The 15,148-nt window shown below is 37.0% G+C and overlaps 1 long non-coding RNA gene across 7 annotated transcripts in view; it reads right to left on the bottom strand.

Annotated features, from left to right (window-relative positions):
* LOC119154259 overlaps positions 1–15,148 on the bottom strand; it is a 153,707-nt gene that overhangs the window by 128,353 nt on the left and 10,206 nt on the right. The gene's annotated exons all lie outside the window — the stretch shown is intronic.

Below are 15,148 nucleotides of genomic sequence, written 5' to 3'. Positions count from 1 at the left end.
ACAATACTCAGGAAGTCATACTTTCACTATGAAGCATGAATCCTTTCAAAAAGGCAAGTATATATACCCAAGAAGCCAGGTATTTTTCTACAACAGGGTATTGTGCATCTTCTGGTACAACAGGGTATTGTGCATCTTCTGGATGCCAAAATAGTTGTAACTGTTATACCTGTTTCCTACCAAGTGGAAGATTTAAAAAAGTGCCTTTATATTCATGCAAGAGTAGCAGCAATTAGCAAAATTCATTTAAAAATGTAATTTTCTTTGATCTGGATTACAGTGTCTTTTAATTATGAAACAGTAAAACATTTATTATCGTAATACTCTATGAGTGCGCAGATTTGTTAAAGATAGGGACGCTTAGTACTGTTCTTTACTGTGTCTTATAAAAGAGCCCTGAGTATTAGCCTGTACTAATCACCTGAACTAGGTGATCTTTAAGGTGCCTTCCAACCCAAACCATTCTATGAACTACATTAATGCAGGATTTGCACATGCTACTATAAGGAAATTAACTACTGTGACATAGGTTTAGCTACACTTCATTCTTTGGGACTAACTGATACAATATGGATCATCTACCACTGAATAAATCATACATGAGAAAATAAATGCTACAAAGTGACCTTATTCTTCCTCCTCCTGGAAGGACTCAAACATCAGGAAACCATGAAAACTGGCAGTATGCTGAACATTAGCTTCAGTTGAGAGAGTCATCATATCAGACAATTTTCATATAAATCAAAGCAAAAAAACAAGGGCAAAATTTTAGCAGCATTTTCAGATTACTGAATTTACAGCCATGAATTTGATTTTAAGTTTGATCCATCAGGTTTGCAAATGTACAGATAAAAGAAGTGTTTTGTCATACAGAGTTAAGGATGTGTTATATCTGAGAGAAACGCATACTACATGAGCTTATGGAAATTTTTATAATTTGAAATTTGTCTTCTCTTCCAGTTTCTGAACATCAGATAGTAACTATGCTAGGCACAGGCTTTTTTCTTTCTCTTACTGTACTTAGAATTTAGCAGCCACTATGCATTGAATCACATCTTCATTCATGGTTCTAGTGACTATAACTGGTTCTGAACTTGGAAGTTTATCACAATATTTTTTCCTGACTTGCTGTACATACTGTGAACCCTTTTTGAAGCTCCTTCTAGTTCTATTAAGAAACACTGATAAATTTACATTATCCAGTTGACTGAATATTACATGAAGATTTCTGGCTCCAAAAGAGGCAACTACAATGTGAATTGAAAAATCCATTCATTCATTCACTCCTTCCCAGCAGCATTCCTTGGCCTGGAGCCAGATACCATTTGACGTCATGGCTTTAACCAGGAACATAATGTGCTGGCACTGGGACAAAGTTTTACTATGGAAAAAACCAGCAACAAGTGGAAACTTATCACAGCAGCTGGGGAGAGTGAGTTAAGGCAATGAGATTGAGGGCCAATCAGCAGAAAATTAAATGAACTATGACAAACCTACTATTTTGCTTTTGGTTTTTTTTCTGCAGAGCACCTGCTTAAATTAATACTCAAAAGTACTAATCTTACTAATACAAATAGCACATACAGCAAAAAAATGTCCTTAATTACTTCCCATTCTACTTTTTGTAGCACTTGCTGAAGTGTTAACAAAAGGTTCATTCTTTCGTGTTTTTTACTTTAAATGCTTTGAAACAAAATAATCCAGACATTTTTTGGCCTGCAATACCTAGTTTTGTATAAAAAAATCTCAGTTCTGTTTATTTAAGTTAAATATTAAACAGGTCTTTAAGTAGAGACTAAAGAAGTTGGCAGTGTTAATATGCAAAATCAAGAAAGCAGTTTAAGGATAGAAAACCAATCTTTCCAGGCTCTTCATAGACACAATTAAGGTGCTGGGTAAAAAATGAAGGCCAACAAGTTTCCAAAATACTGCTAAGTGTGGAAAAAATTAAAAAATATAATACAGAAAAGACTAGGAAAAATTTGGATAGCAATAACTGAAATTGGTGTTGCTGACAGGAATTTAGAATGTCAGACTGACAACCGCCAAACCGCACCTGATGGAAAACAGTAAAGGTTTCCCAGTGTGGCACTCCTGGATCTTGAGGGTCTGCCGAAAGTTCAGACTCAAGTTCACAGTGGACACTGAAAGAAGTTGCTCCACTTCAGAGTTCTTTTTTAAGAGCTTTGATCCCTGTGGGTGGTGCACTGGAGTGAGATGCTTGTTAATTACACTTAATTTCTGAATTGTCACTGACAAGCAGCCTGATTTTTGGGAAGGAGCTCTATCTCTCCATAATTCAGATTTTAACTAAAAATGGGATTAATGTTTATGACTTCTCTTACAAAACACTTCAAGAAGTACTGCTAAAAATTCTATGCAAGAACTAAAATTACTGTTATGGCTTGTAGTGCTAGGTTGTTTTCATAACATGAAGCTAAAGAGAAACTAGACTGAGGCTTAATAAGCTTCAACATCACGCTGAGTAGTGGCCCCATTAAAATTTCTGTCACTACTAGATTTAAACCTGTGATCTACAGATAAGACTCTGATTCAGACCCTGTCATGTGACATTATATTCCTTGAAAAGTCCAACAAAGACACCAGCAATCTGCGGTAAAACTGAGGATCTGTGCAGCTGAGGACATCCCTCATATAAAGCACTTCCCATCAGATTCTCCTTATTGATTCTAGGTAAAGAAATTTCAGGGGCAAGACTGGCTGAAGAGTAGGGACCACAATCTGATGTACTATAAAAATACTTAGCGGATACTAAGAATTTGTGAAACTACATTGTACCAGTAATCAAATTGGCCGATGAAACCTAGCAGAATTTTCTTCTAGAAAGAATTATCAGACCCTGTTCCCCAGAGCTGTATGTTTTACACTCATTGCTGACTATGTTTTGTTTCCCTCACAACATTTAATTCCATACATTACAAGGACAATTTCCAATCACTCCACACTATTAATTTTGTGTATCAAAACCTAATTTTGCTCATTTCTAAACACACAGTTCATACATGCAGATCTAAGCGTTACTAAATTTATTAAGCAACTGATTTAAAATGTGTCTTTAGAGGGTTTTTTGTGTAGAATATTTGTGCCATTCAAAAGCAGTATCTGATTCATCAAATTCACTGCTGTACAAGAGAACATTTAGAAACAGGATCTAAATGCATTAAGTATGCCTGATGTAGACCCCTATTAATTTACAAATTGTTTACCAAATGCATACAGTGAATATTTTAAAAACCCATTGAAGTATTCTTGTAAGATATAACAGTCTTCAGAATACTGACATTTCAAATTATATTACTTTCAGTCCAGAAATTTGATAGTCTGAATTTCTTGGACTCAGCACCCAAGTACTCAGTTACTGTACATGGCATCCAGTGGCTAGTTTTTGGAATCCAAGCCTACAGTTTATGTCCAGTGCACTAAAACTGATTTTGGCTCAATCCAGTACCTGGAGAACTTTGAGGACATCATGAATACAATGCAGGCTTGTACAATTGGTTAGAAACTTGAATGCTGATTCTGAAAATCATTCTGAAATTCTAAAAAGCACCTTAGGAAAAAAAGAAATCAGTGTTGATTTTAAATGAGTGTTCCAGAATCACAGAATGGATAATTAGCTGAGCAGTCCCAAAGACTGCTGAGCTGACAATGTGGAACTAGGGTCTTGATGAGAATTTTCATAGCACCAAAGTCTTAACTCCTTGATTCTTTTCAGAGTTCTAGTCACTGATACCCAAAGTTGTATCATTCCAGCCACTGACTTCTAGAAGTTTACAGCAGAATTTCCTGAACTATCTATAAATCTTATGGTAGTCTAATGCGGAATTAATTTTGGAAAACAGGATTTTTATTTGGCAGTTATTGAAAATTTAATCCTCAAGAAAATCTTCTTATGCAGGTATCAATCACTTTTCTGTTAGTTGGGCTCTTCACAGAAAACACGGAGTTTCAATTACATTGGAGTTTGAGGCTGCTCAGCACACACTACCAGACAGCACTCTATATTTCAGTGCCTCTTCAAGGACTATATTCCTGTTCAATTCAAAATAGGAAGGACAACCTGGGAAATCAGCTATGTTCATCCTTCAGAAGCTAAACTAGAATCATGCACAGTACATTGCATGTACATTCCAGAAGCCAATTTCATCAATTTCTTTTGGCCTAGGTCATGACCATCAGACTCACAGCATTAGTAAGTGGAGTGTTCAAAACCCTGTTCTGCCGAGTATACCCAGTCATTAGAGACATACGAAGTGGAAAAAGTTCACCAACATTGTGTTTTGTGAAATCTGGAACTACTTAGGCTGAAATTAGACAAATATGGACAATAGCATACCCACTCTGCATGGAAAAAATGCCCTGCCCAAAGTACAGATAGCTGTTCCATGGAGTGTTTCAACTGGGGTGCCAGTGTTTAACAAATCTCTCATATATCTTAGTCTTCTCTTTATCTCTGTAACCTGCTAATTAGCAGTAGCAATATAGACATATTTAACTATGCCAGCTGATAAAAATGAATATTGCTAAAATTCCATCCTGCCTGGTTATGGGACAGTCTCTATGACGTGAGCTATAAGTTATGCCAAGCCACATCTATACATTTATTGATTAAAGTGAATTTTTGTCAGTCATATGATCACTGAGAAATTTATTCTGGCTTCAGAAATGCTCGTCTGAGTTAAAATCCCACAAACCCACCTGGGCACTCTTTATGTACCTAAGTTTCGGTATGTGTCAGAGTGCCCTAGAGGCACTCTGGTGCTCTAGATTTGCACCTTCTCTGACACAGGCAGATATCCACACTTGATCACCCAGCAGGTTAACTCTTCCTGTTGCTCAGCTGTTAAGCATCACAGTGCTTACCACCTTTGGTGTTCTCCCCTAGTTACCAAACAGCTGACCACATCACCTGATGTGGAAAAAGTATTTATCATTTTCATGTTATTTCATAAAGACAAAAGTAAAGGTAGTTGTGGAACACAAGTTTCCTAGTCTCATAACATTTAAACCATAACTGTAACATTCTTTTTCCACCCCCTTTGTAAATTCTTCTTATTGACTGCTCTTAGTTTGAGCAATAAAGACTGTATGTTCAAAGCAGCTACAGATTTATCTCTTAATTTGTAACAGGTATTCTGCTGGCCTCGCATCTCATTAAGCCACTTCTGTTTGACCAAAGTTTCATTACTGAGCATTTACCATCGCTTGGGCAATAGTAACTGTCTTCAGTCTTACATATATGTACTCCTCCCCTGCCTGGATTTATATTGATATAAGCTGCTTCACAGGAGTGAAAAAATAAAAAAAAATTAATAATTCACAAAACTTATTAAATTCAACATTTTCCACAATCATCTGGACTTCTACACTCTAATGCAAACTCCTGACCTCACCTCAGATGGATTTTGCCTGAGAATGGTCTGGATTTTCTCTAATCCCTAAAAAAGTGCTCTACTGCAAAAACAATTGGTTGGATGTCACTTGTGAAATCATTAATTTGACAAGTTCTATGAAATTTTGAATGACTTACTTAATGGATTTTCTCTTCTTCATTATTTACTTGGGATTATGTGCAGAATGTGCAAACCTAAACACAAACAATCCCCAATCATTTTATTGTCTAAACACGCATTTTTTTGGTTTTGGGTGTACACAGCCCCACCTATTGTAACCAATGATATAGTGCCAGGATTTCAAGCCATTAGGTGGGTCACGCATCCCATGGCATTGTTCATCTGGGTAACACATGTAAAACAAACATAATATGTACATATCCCAAAGAAGGAAGAGTGAAACCAAGATGCACAGTAAGACTGTACAAAGGCTAAAAGCCATTGTATTTAAATTACTATTTAAACTACTTACGGTTGGACAGGAAAAAATATCGTAGAAAAATCCTGAAGTATCAACATTTAACAGTGTTCCAGACTGGAACAAACTGAAGTTCTTCCGATTTTTTTCCAAGAGAACATAAGCACATAACTCTTGTACAGGCAGCCACATTTCAAACAGCTATTTCTTTAAGGCACTTCTCTGAGATACAAGAGACAAAAGTTAAAGTGCCTGTTGTGAGTGACAGCACTAACTACCAGACTTCTTGGTTTTCCAAACTGGGAGAGTTTCTTACATTCTCTTACTGTGATGACTAGAAATTCCATTCTAATCTCAGAACTTTTATGTTAAAAGTACATGTCCACAAGTGTTTTCTCTTCTAACAAAACAGCATTTTTATACAAAGAATGTTTTGCTAAAAAATTCTCAACCAGTACTCAACCATTCCTCTTACAAGCTTAGCTATATATTTCTATTTTAGATAAGGAAAATAAAACTTTGACCCACTGATTTTTTTGATTCATGGAAATATCACACAGTGGAATGTATTTCATAGATCTGCATGCTTCTTCACTCAAAAATAGTCCAATTTTCTGTGAAGAAACTGCCTTTTCCAGCATTTAAAACTACACTCTGGCAGCAGAGATTTTTCACCTCATAAAGATGTTCTAATATTTAAAAATGCTTTGCTGTAGCAAAAATGAAGTCCTTTGTTCCATCTTAAAAGTTCCTTGTTAAAAAAAAAAAAGCTGAAGTGACCATGAAACCAATTGTAAAATAGTTACCCTAAAATTTTATTTTTAAAATGAATATTTGATCTGATATTGCTGAATCTGGAAGCCATGCACAGTCATAAAAAAACATTTCAAAAGGAATTTTGTTTGTTTCCCTTCTGGAGTTCTTGGCAGTTTTATTAGAACAAAGTAATTACTGTTGTAAGGAAATAATTGTCAAAGTCTCCTAACCTTTAATAAGAGCTCAATTTCATTTTCACCAAAACTGCCACAAATGGGAGCACATTATGGGGGAAAAGAATCAATAATTTTGGATTTATTACCAAGAAGAGAGGTGGAAATTCATACTACTGACTTGTGCACAATCAACTAGATGGCTAAAATGGGAAACTATCTGTCCTTACTTAATGCACTGCCAACACAGAGTGACAGTATCATTGGAACACAATTCAATGCACCTAGCTCTAAATTGCCATCTCTTTCTGTACAGGTAGTTAAAAGCTGACTATGTATTTGCACTGTAAGATGTGCCTACAATTAGGGAATATGAATATTATTCAATTCCATTATGTAAAGGCACAGACAGATAAAAAAAAAAAAAGGAACTCATTGCCTTTATTAGTTAATTAACTAGATACTAAAAAAACCTCTGTAATCAAAAAAGAATATTTATCAACAATAATGTGAACAAAGGCCTTCATAGAGAGTTTATACTGAATATTTGCATCTTAGAAACAATTTCTCATCGTACCGAGAAATCATCACATCTTCTATTTCATGAGTTGTTCCTGATATCCATCAATTCTCTTTTATGCTGGAAGAAATATGTTTGTAAGATTTTATACACACACGCACACGCGCACGCACGCACACACACACAGAGTTTATAGATAATAATATTTCTGCACTATGTCATCTGATTTTCCACTTGTCAATACACTAATTCTTTGCCCAACTGGACATAGGCACTATGTCATCAAATGCTCACAATCTATAGGCGACAAAGGATGTTTTCATTTTTGATTTTGATCAAGCTGCCAGCTAACACCCAACAGTGTCATTTGGTTCTTCCTGTGGGCAGCTTGTTTGCTTAATGCAAGCCACATGAGCCAAAATTTCTGTAGCAAAGTACACATTCAGTGGACCCAATTAAGCATTGTTTCCTTCTTCATCCTTTCATTCTCTTCCTTTGGGAAAATATATTTTTTCTTTTCTTGCTGTTATTCTTTAATAGCCCAATTCTTATTACATACTTAAATCAGGAGTAACACTACTGAGTTGGTTCAGCTACATAAACGTAAAAACTCAGTAAGAAAAAGACATAATGAACCTTTTTTTTTCTATCCTGTCAGATGTGAACCAATATTGCTGTAATCATAACATTACAGCTGTTAGTATGGAACATGCAACAAGAAAAAGCAGCAAATACTGCATAGCAGCTTAAGACATTGAAGTCTTTAAATAATATCTAACATGAACAACGAACAACAACATGTAATTTATTGATATAACAGCACAGGACAGGCCTCAGTGGCAACTGCTTTCTATATGAAGCATTAGAAGGCAGCCCGTCAGATATTTACTACAGAGGTGAGAGTTTGCATCTCCGTCCCCATTAGCAAGAGGATCAACATCAGTCTTGCCAGTAATCTCCCTATGTGTAAAGCTTTGGAGAAAGAATTGGAACTGATCCAGCAAACGTCTTGCAAAATATACTATACTATATACAAACCCCACAAAATGTAAACCAGACACTCATAGCTCTGCAATGATACCAGAGATTTCCAGATGGCAGGTATCAAAAATTATGTCTGTATACACATACCAGAAACCTGAAAACTTCAAAATGATCATAGTTTTGGTTAATTCTGGATAGTTTAATGTGCATTTCAAATTTCAAAGAGATAATGATCTGTGCTCCCGTGGAGTTCCTGTCTTAGTTGTTAGAGTCCTACAAATAATGCAACTAAAATAAACCTTGTAGCTGCATGCAAATGACTACTCCCTCCATTTAAGTAACCAAAAGTAGTTCAGAAGTACATGTGGATGGCCACAGTGCATTGTCTTTTATAAATTCCTTAGAGGGTCCTGCATTTCATTTTCTGTTAAAGGTCTACTCCAATCTACAGGAATGCAATCAAGATAACTAAAAAGGACTAGACCCTAGACCTCCAAAATTTAATACTTTAACCTTAAGAGTGATCTACTCTAACACATTTTACTACAGAATTGGCACAGGTTAAAAATGCCCTCATGGTCAGTGACTGCAGCTCAGCACACAGACAACAATTTATGAGACATGGTGATCCTTGACTGCTCTGGGTGATATGACTACATCTTAACTGTGATGTATTTTGTGCCTTTACAGCACTTAACTAAACAGAGATACTACAGAGAGCTGTGAGAAATATTAATTATCAAACATTTAGAAATGTGAAGTTTGTTGGATAAGAAATACTTACAATAACTGTTTACAACTATTAGATTTATATTTGTGGCAGGTTTTTGCCCCATGTACTTCTGGGGTTTACTGAGCTAGTTTTCATCATGAGTAAAAGATCAGACTCAGAGGAATCTGATTATAATTTTAACTGCTTGATCCTTTGGGTGGAAGAGAACAGAGAAATCCTTCCATCTTGTTTCTTATTTATTGAATACTATATTTAACTGTTTAACAATACTTAATGTATCTTAATATGTAATAGCAGAACGTGGCAGATGAGGAAAAAATTAGGGTAAGTATTCTGTATTACACTTTGAATAAACAAATTAATTTTCAGGTATTTGATTAGCTTTGCAAACCTGCAAGGCACATTATTAAGTCTGAGTATATATGATGCAGTCAAGTATTTTGCTCAATCTGATCTTGCATATGAAATTGAAATTAGTAGCAAATGAAAATCTTTCAGAAGGAAACACCTTCAAACCAGAATACCCAAGTCTCTGCAATTTATTTCATATTTAAGTTTTCAATTAACACACCAAAAAGTAGGAGCTAAATTTAAATCCCAAGTAATCATGTTTCTTCTGAACTGCTATTTAATTTCAGATTTTGAAGGTAAAGCTATCTTCAGTACATAAATCTTTTCCAGGCACCTTATTAAACTACAAGGGTGCTAAATACAAATCACAGGATTCATAGAATCTGATCAATATTACTGGACTATGCATCTAGGTAACAAGAATTCTTTCCAAGACATCAAGACTGGACAGTATTTTATGGTCTTTTTACTTGTTTTACCATTTAGTTCCCAGCTAGATTCAGACTTTGAATACACCACACAAGATCTGCAAAGACGTTCTACGCAGTTACCCTGTGACTTTCAAAAGCATTAACATTTAGGAGCCTGAATCTTTAATTTCCAAAGAAATTTCTGGTATGTGCATGTCACACAAGGGGTACCTACGCTGCTAAGACTATGCACTTGTGACAGAGCACTAGCACCCCAACCAGAAACAGTATTGCTGAATTATGGGAGAGATGTGACGCAATCTGAAATGGGGCAGGAAGGCAGGATTTACTGGAGTTCTGCTACACCTAAATTACATTATTTAGAGCTGCCAAATAACACATCTGCAGATGTGTGCTGCACCATGCTCCTGTGTCAGTCTGGCATCTCTACTATTCATATCAGCACCTGGTACAGACATGTCTTCTAAACTTCTCAGTAAATAGCTTTTGAAAATTATCCCATGCTGGAGATGTGCACAACTTACTGCATACAGTGATGATAATTACACATGAAACTTGAGAACTTCTTCTACATTTGTATCTGTTAACAATTTTTAAAAGTATCATCACAAAGACAGACATTTGACAAAGAACGAAAGTAAAATAACACACAAGGCAGAGTATGTACTTCTAGATTAAGTGTGCCTGTCTATATTGATGAAAGTTATATTTCTGCTACAATGCAAAGTTAAAAGAAGCCATCTTAATACAAGATCATTCAGACTTATCTGATATAAATTATCTTGCTGGGAGCAGATACTCCATGATTAAAGGTGGTTTGTGGCTTTTTAAGAACCTTAAATACATACTAGTTTGGGTTGTCATGCAGACCTGCTCTCTGAGAGGTTACTGTGACCCATTCATATTGATCTATATGCAGATAGGCGTGAAATGTTGACATTTTGTAAGTGCTTTTATGCTTTCACAGACAATATTTTTCATAGGAACCAGAATAAATTGGTTTGGTTCAATTTCCTGCTATTTTATCAGTTACAAAAGAGGGATTCACCCCTGCTCACTTTCTTTATAAATCAGGAGAGCTTGTGATTTAATTCTTCAGCAAAACCACTCAAAAATATTCATATGCGGTATGCTCGATGTCTCATACCCCAGAGAAAGTAACTGATTTTAAAAGAAGCTAATACACAAACATAAGCTCAAAGTGCACATAAAACTGTTCCTTCATTATTCTGACTACACATGTAGCTGGCATAACTGTGCTTACATTCTGCATCTACTGCAGGTACTTTCTAGTGTCCATACATACACATGACAGATAACAGAATAACATTCAGCTTCCTAATGTGTTTGCAAACCAGTCTCATGGACATTTTACATATGCATTTGGATGCCCAAAGTATCTGCTCTAAAATGTTTAAAATGTAAAAATAGCATATGAAAATAATTTTGGAATATCACTTAGCAACACAAAATCCTCCAAGATATACAGATTAATTCTTCCACTCATTTTAGCATTGGAAAAATACTCATTTAAAGATATCTTCTGCAAGAACAGAGCTACAAGTAGAACTAGAAATACATAGGTTTGTCACTAGGAGAAAATATCCAATAATGAAGCTACTGAAACACTGGAATAGAATGTCTGAGAATATCAGAGAAACCTTCATCCATTTAGGTCTATTTAGGTTCATCTGAATGCTCTCACTCCCTGCTCCAACACACTTTGTGTCCTTAGTATTCTTCTCCACAACTGATTTCTCAGTGGTGCTCACATTAATGGGGAGAAAGAGATACCCCTGTGGCTATTATAATGGAAGATCAATGCTACAAGGTGCTGAGTTGTGAATGGAAGATGTGTCTGGAAGAAAATAATGAGAGGCAAAAGAGTGGAAATTCATTGCTTAGCCCTACCTTTATCTTGAAGTCCTTGATACATCCTGCACTCTGTTCCCAGAAACTCTGTTCAACATACTCTCCTCCTCTCCACTTTCAATACATTCTGTAGAGCTCAGCTTGAGTATCTCATAGAGAAACATTTGGCAAAAACATCCCTGTAGCTGATTTGCAATTTTACCTCTCAAGATCTGTTCCAACCAAGCTTTAATACTATTCCGCTTTCATGAAATATAAAGTCAAATTGTGGGTAGTCAGTTTGTATAGAATATATTGGAAAATACACAAGCTGCAAGTTTTGCCCCAACTGTAGTTTTCACAGGGTATGTGAAGAAGTAGACTGTGGGCAAGACACTGTCACAATTCTGCAGTAAAAATGACATACGGATTATTTACGCTCCTAAATAAGAACAGAAGTGGATCTGTCTGCTGCTAGACAGACCATAGACAGAATATATAGCAATGTTTTAATTTTGTAAGAGTGCTTCAATTTCTGTCTCTTATATATAACCACAGAATGGTTTAGCTTGGAAAAGACCTTTAAGATCATCAAGTCCAACTATTAACCTAGCACTGCCAAGTCCACCAAAAAACCATATCCAAACATATCCCTAAGTGCCACATCTAGATGTTTTTTAAATACCTCCAGGGATGGTGACTCCACCACTTCTCTGGACACACTCCAGCACCTCAATGTCCCTCCTGAAGTGAGGGGCCCAAAACTGAACATAGTATTCAGGGTGCCAAGTACAGGGGGATGCTCACTGCCCTAGCCCTGCTGGCCACACTGTTTTGGATACAAGCCAGGATACTTGTATGTCCACTTGGGCACACTGCTGGCTTCTGCCCAGCCAGCCATCAACCAGCACCCCCAGGCCCTTTCCCACCGGGCAGCTTCCCAGCCGCTCTGCCCCAAGACTGTAGCATTGCGTGGGTTGTTGTGACTCAGTGCAGGACCCAGCACTGAGCCTTGTCGAATTTTATACTATTGGCCTTGGCCCATCAGTCCAGCTTGTCCAGATGCCTCTGCAGAGCCTTCCTGCCCTCCAGCAGATCAACACTCCTCCCAACTTGGATTTACTGAGGGTGCACTTGATCCCCTTGCCCAGATCACTAATAAAGATATTAAACTGAACTGGCCCCAATACTAAGCCCTGAGGAACACCCCTTGTGTCCAGCTGCCAACTGGATTTAAATCCATTCAACACCACTCTTCAGGCTCAGCCATCCAGCCAGTTTTTTATCTAGCAAAGAGTACACCTGTCTAAGCCATGAGCTGCCAGTTTCTCCAGGAGAATGTTGTGTGAAACAGTGTTAAAGTCTTCGCTAAAATATAGGCAGACAACATCCACAGTCTTTCCCCCATCCACTAAGTGGGTCACCTTGTCATGGAAATGTCATACATTTGAAATAAACTCAAATTCCTTCTTGAATCTCTGTTCAATCCATTGAAAACTTGTTCAAGAAAATGCATTTCTGTATGCTATCCTGTACAATTCACACAACGGGGAAGAAGCAGTAAAGCATGGATTTGCGCCTTGCCCTTTTTTCTTAATCACAGAGCAGATTTCACATAACAAAAGGGACAGGGATGCATCATAAAAGATGATGCCAAACGATTTACAGTCTGCACTGATATAACAGAGTTGGGAGGAATTACATCCCAAAGCACAGTCATTCCTGGAGCTTCCTTTGGGACAGAGCAGCTCTGAAAAACAGTGGTAATTAGTCACTAAACAGCAAGGTATTCCAACAGCATCAGCCTTTGTAGCTTTTCTAAGCCATTATATTCAATAAATAAGGTGTTAATAGACTGAAAGAATTTTACACTTTAAATACAACCATTTCCATTTAAATACAGGGTTAAATTAGCTTGATGGTTGTGCTGAGAATACCTGATTCAGGTGGGGAGGGTGGAAGCACAGAGTGGATAACTAATCTCTCAATCATCAGACAGATCTGGATGAAAGCAACATCAAGGTACCTCTTAGACAGCAAGGCAGGGAGAAGTTCACAAAATGTCCTTGAAATACTAAGGATTTTGTTGTGTCTGACCCAGCATAACAGTACACACTGTAAGGGTTCACAGGATTGCAGGCACTTTGGAGTACTGCACAGTCAGCAAAGCTGCACTTTTTTTTTTTTTGTTAGTATTTCAAAATATTAACAAAGACCTGAAAATTCAATTTCTCTTTTATACATTTCAGAAGGTATTTTTCAGGCGTTGTAGAATCAGATAATTAGCATACAGTGACAACAAAGCTGTTCTCTAATTTATTCTAACTATTGTTTCATCTACCTGTTGAGGTCAGACAGAATACTGGCCCCTGGATACACACCAGCAGCCCTCCACCACCACAGTTATGTATTGTGCAATTTCATTGTCATTTGAGAAAACAGTGCATATTTCCAAGAGGATATCAGAAGAATCAATGTAAGTTAAAACATTCCCTCCCCAATCCCACTACCCTGTTCATTCTCCACCCCAAAACCTCCTCCTGCACACGCACAACTTCTCCCTTCTGTTTATATTTGGGTTTAAATACTCTAAGCAAAAATTGACTTTGGCTGCTCTTCCTGAACTCTGAAGTGTTTGAGCAGATAAGATTCAGATAATACGTTAGAAGAAAGTTTCATAGGTCCCTTTTCTCCTGGCAGATAGTCACCAAGGCCAACCATGCACTGAGGTTTCTTTCCCCTGCAGCACTATTTTTCTGGCTTGTTTGCTTACCAAACTAGGCCAGATTTGAAAATTTTTCTATATCTGACTTGGAAAAAATGTTTCAGCTGAAAGACATTTGTTTATATACAGTACTGGGGAAATACAATGTATAAATCTACCTACTATCATCCCAAATGTGGTGTTAGTTGCTCAAGCAGGTCTATTGAGCCCTTCTTGGACTAAGCAAAAAGGAGTTGACCTGAGCTACTCTTCCTTTATGGGAAATCAATTAAGAGCAATACAACTCACACATTACAAAAGAAATACAATATGCCTCTGGAAATAACTTGTCTTTAGAGGACAATACGAAAATAGTCACACTTGTTTCAACAAAATACCATTTTTAATGGATGTAATCTTATTTTCCTATCACTATTTTTTCCACTTAGGGGCTTACCTGAAACTAGAAAGCTCTCATTCCGTTCCTAGGTAAAAAGAATTTCAGGGTCCTCTTTCCACTTAAGGCATTTTTTGTTTCTACAGTGATCTTACTTATGGGGGGGGTGGGGGGGTGCGGGGGTGTGTGTGTGCATGCATTGTCATAAATATTAAGCTCAACACCGAGCTGTGCTCAGAACTGTTTAACTGTGCTTGTCAGAGCCCATATCAAGTCTGTGTGCAACCACAAGATGTCTGTGTGCAAACAGAAGTTTACTGTGTATCATTGAAATCATAGATCTAGTTCTGGTGTCTCAAGATGCAGTCATTAGTGGCAATACTGGCTTATGGTATTGATATTTGTCTTCTGTAATC

Source organism: Falco rusticolus, chromosome 10, assembly GCF_015220075.1.
Source record: "Falco rusticolus isolate bFalRus1 chromosome 10, bFalRus1.pri, whole genome shotgun sequence".
Taxonomy (NCBI): domain Eukaryota; kingdom Metazoa; phylum Chordata; class Aves; order Falconiformes; family Falconidae; genus Falco; species Falco rusticolus.
The sequence above is the reverse complement of the archived record's forward strand: the minus strand, read 5'-3'. Positions and strand labels throughout refer to the sequence as shown.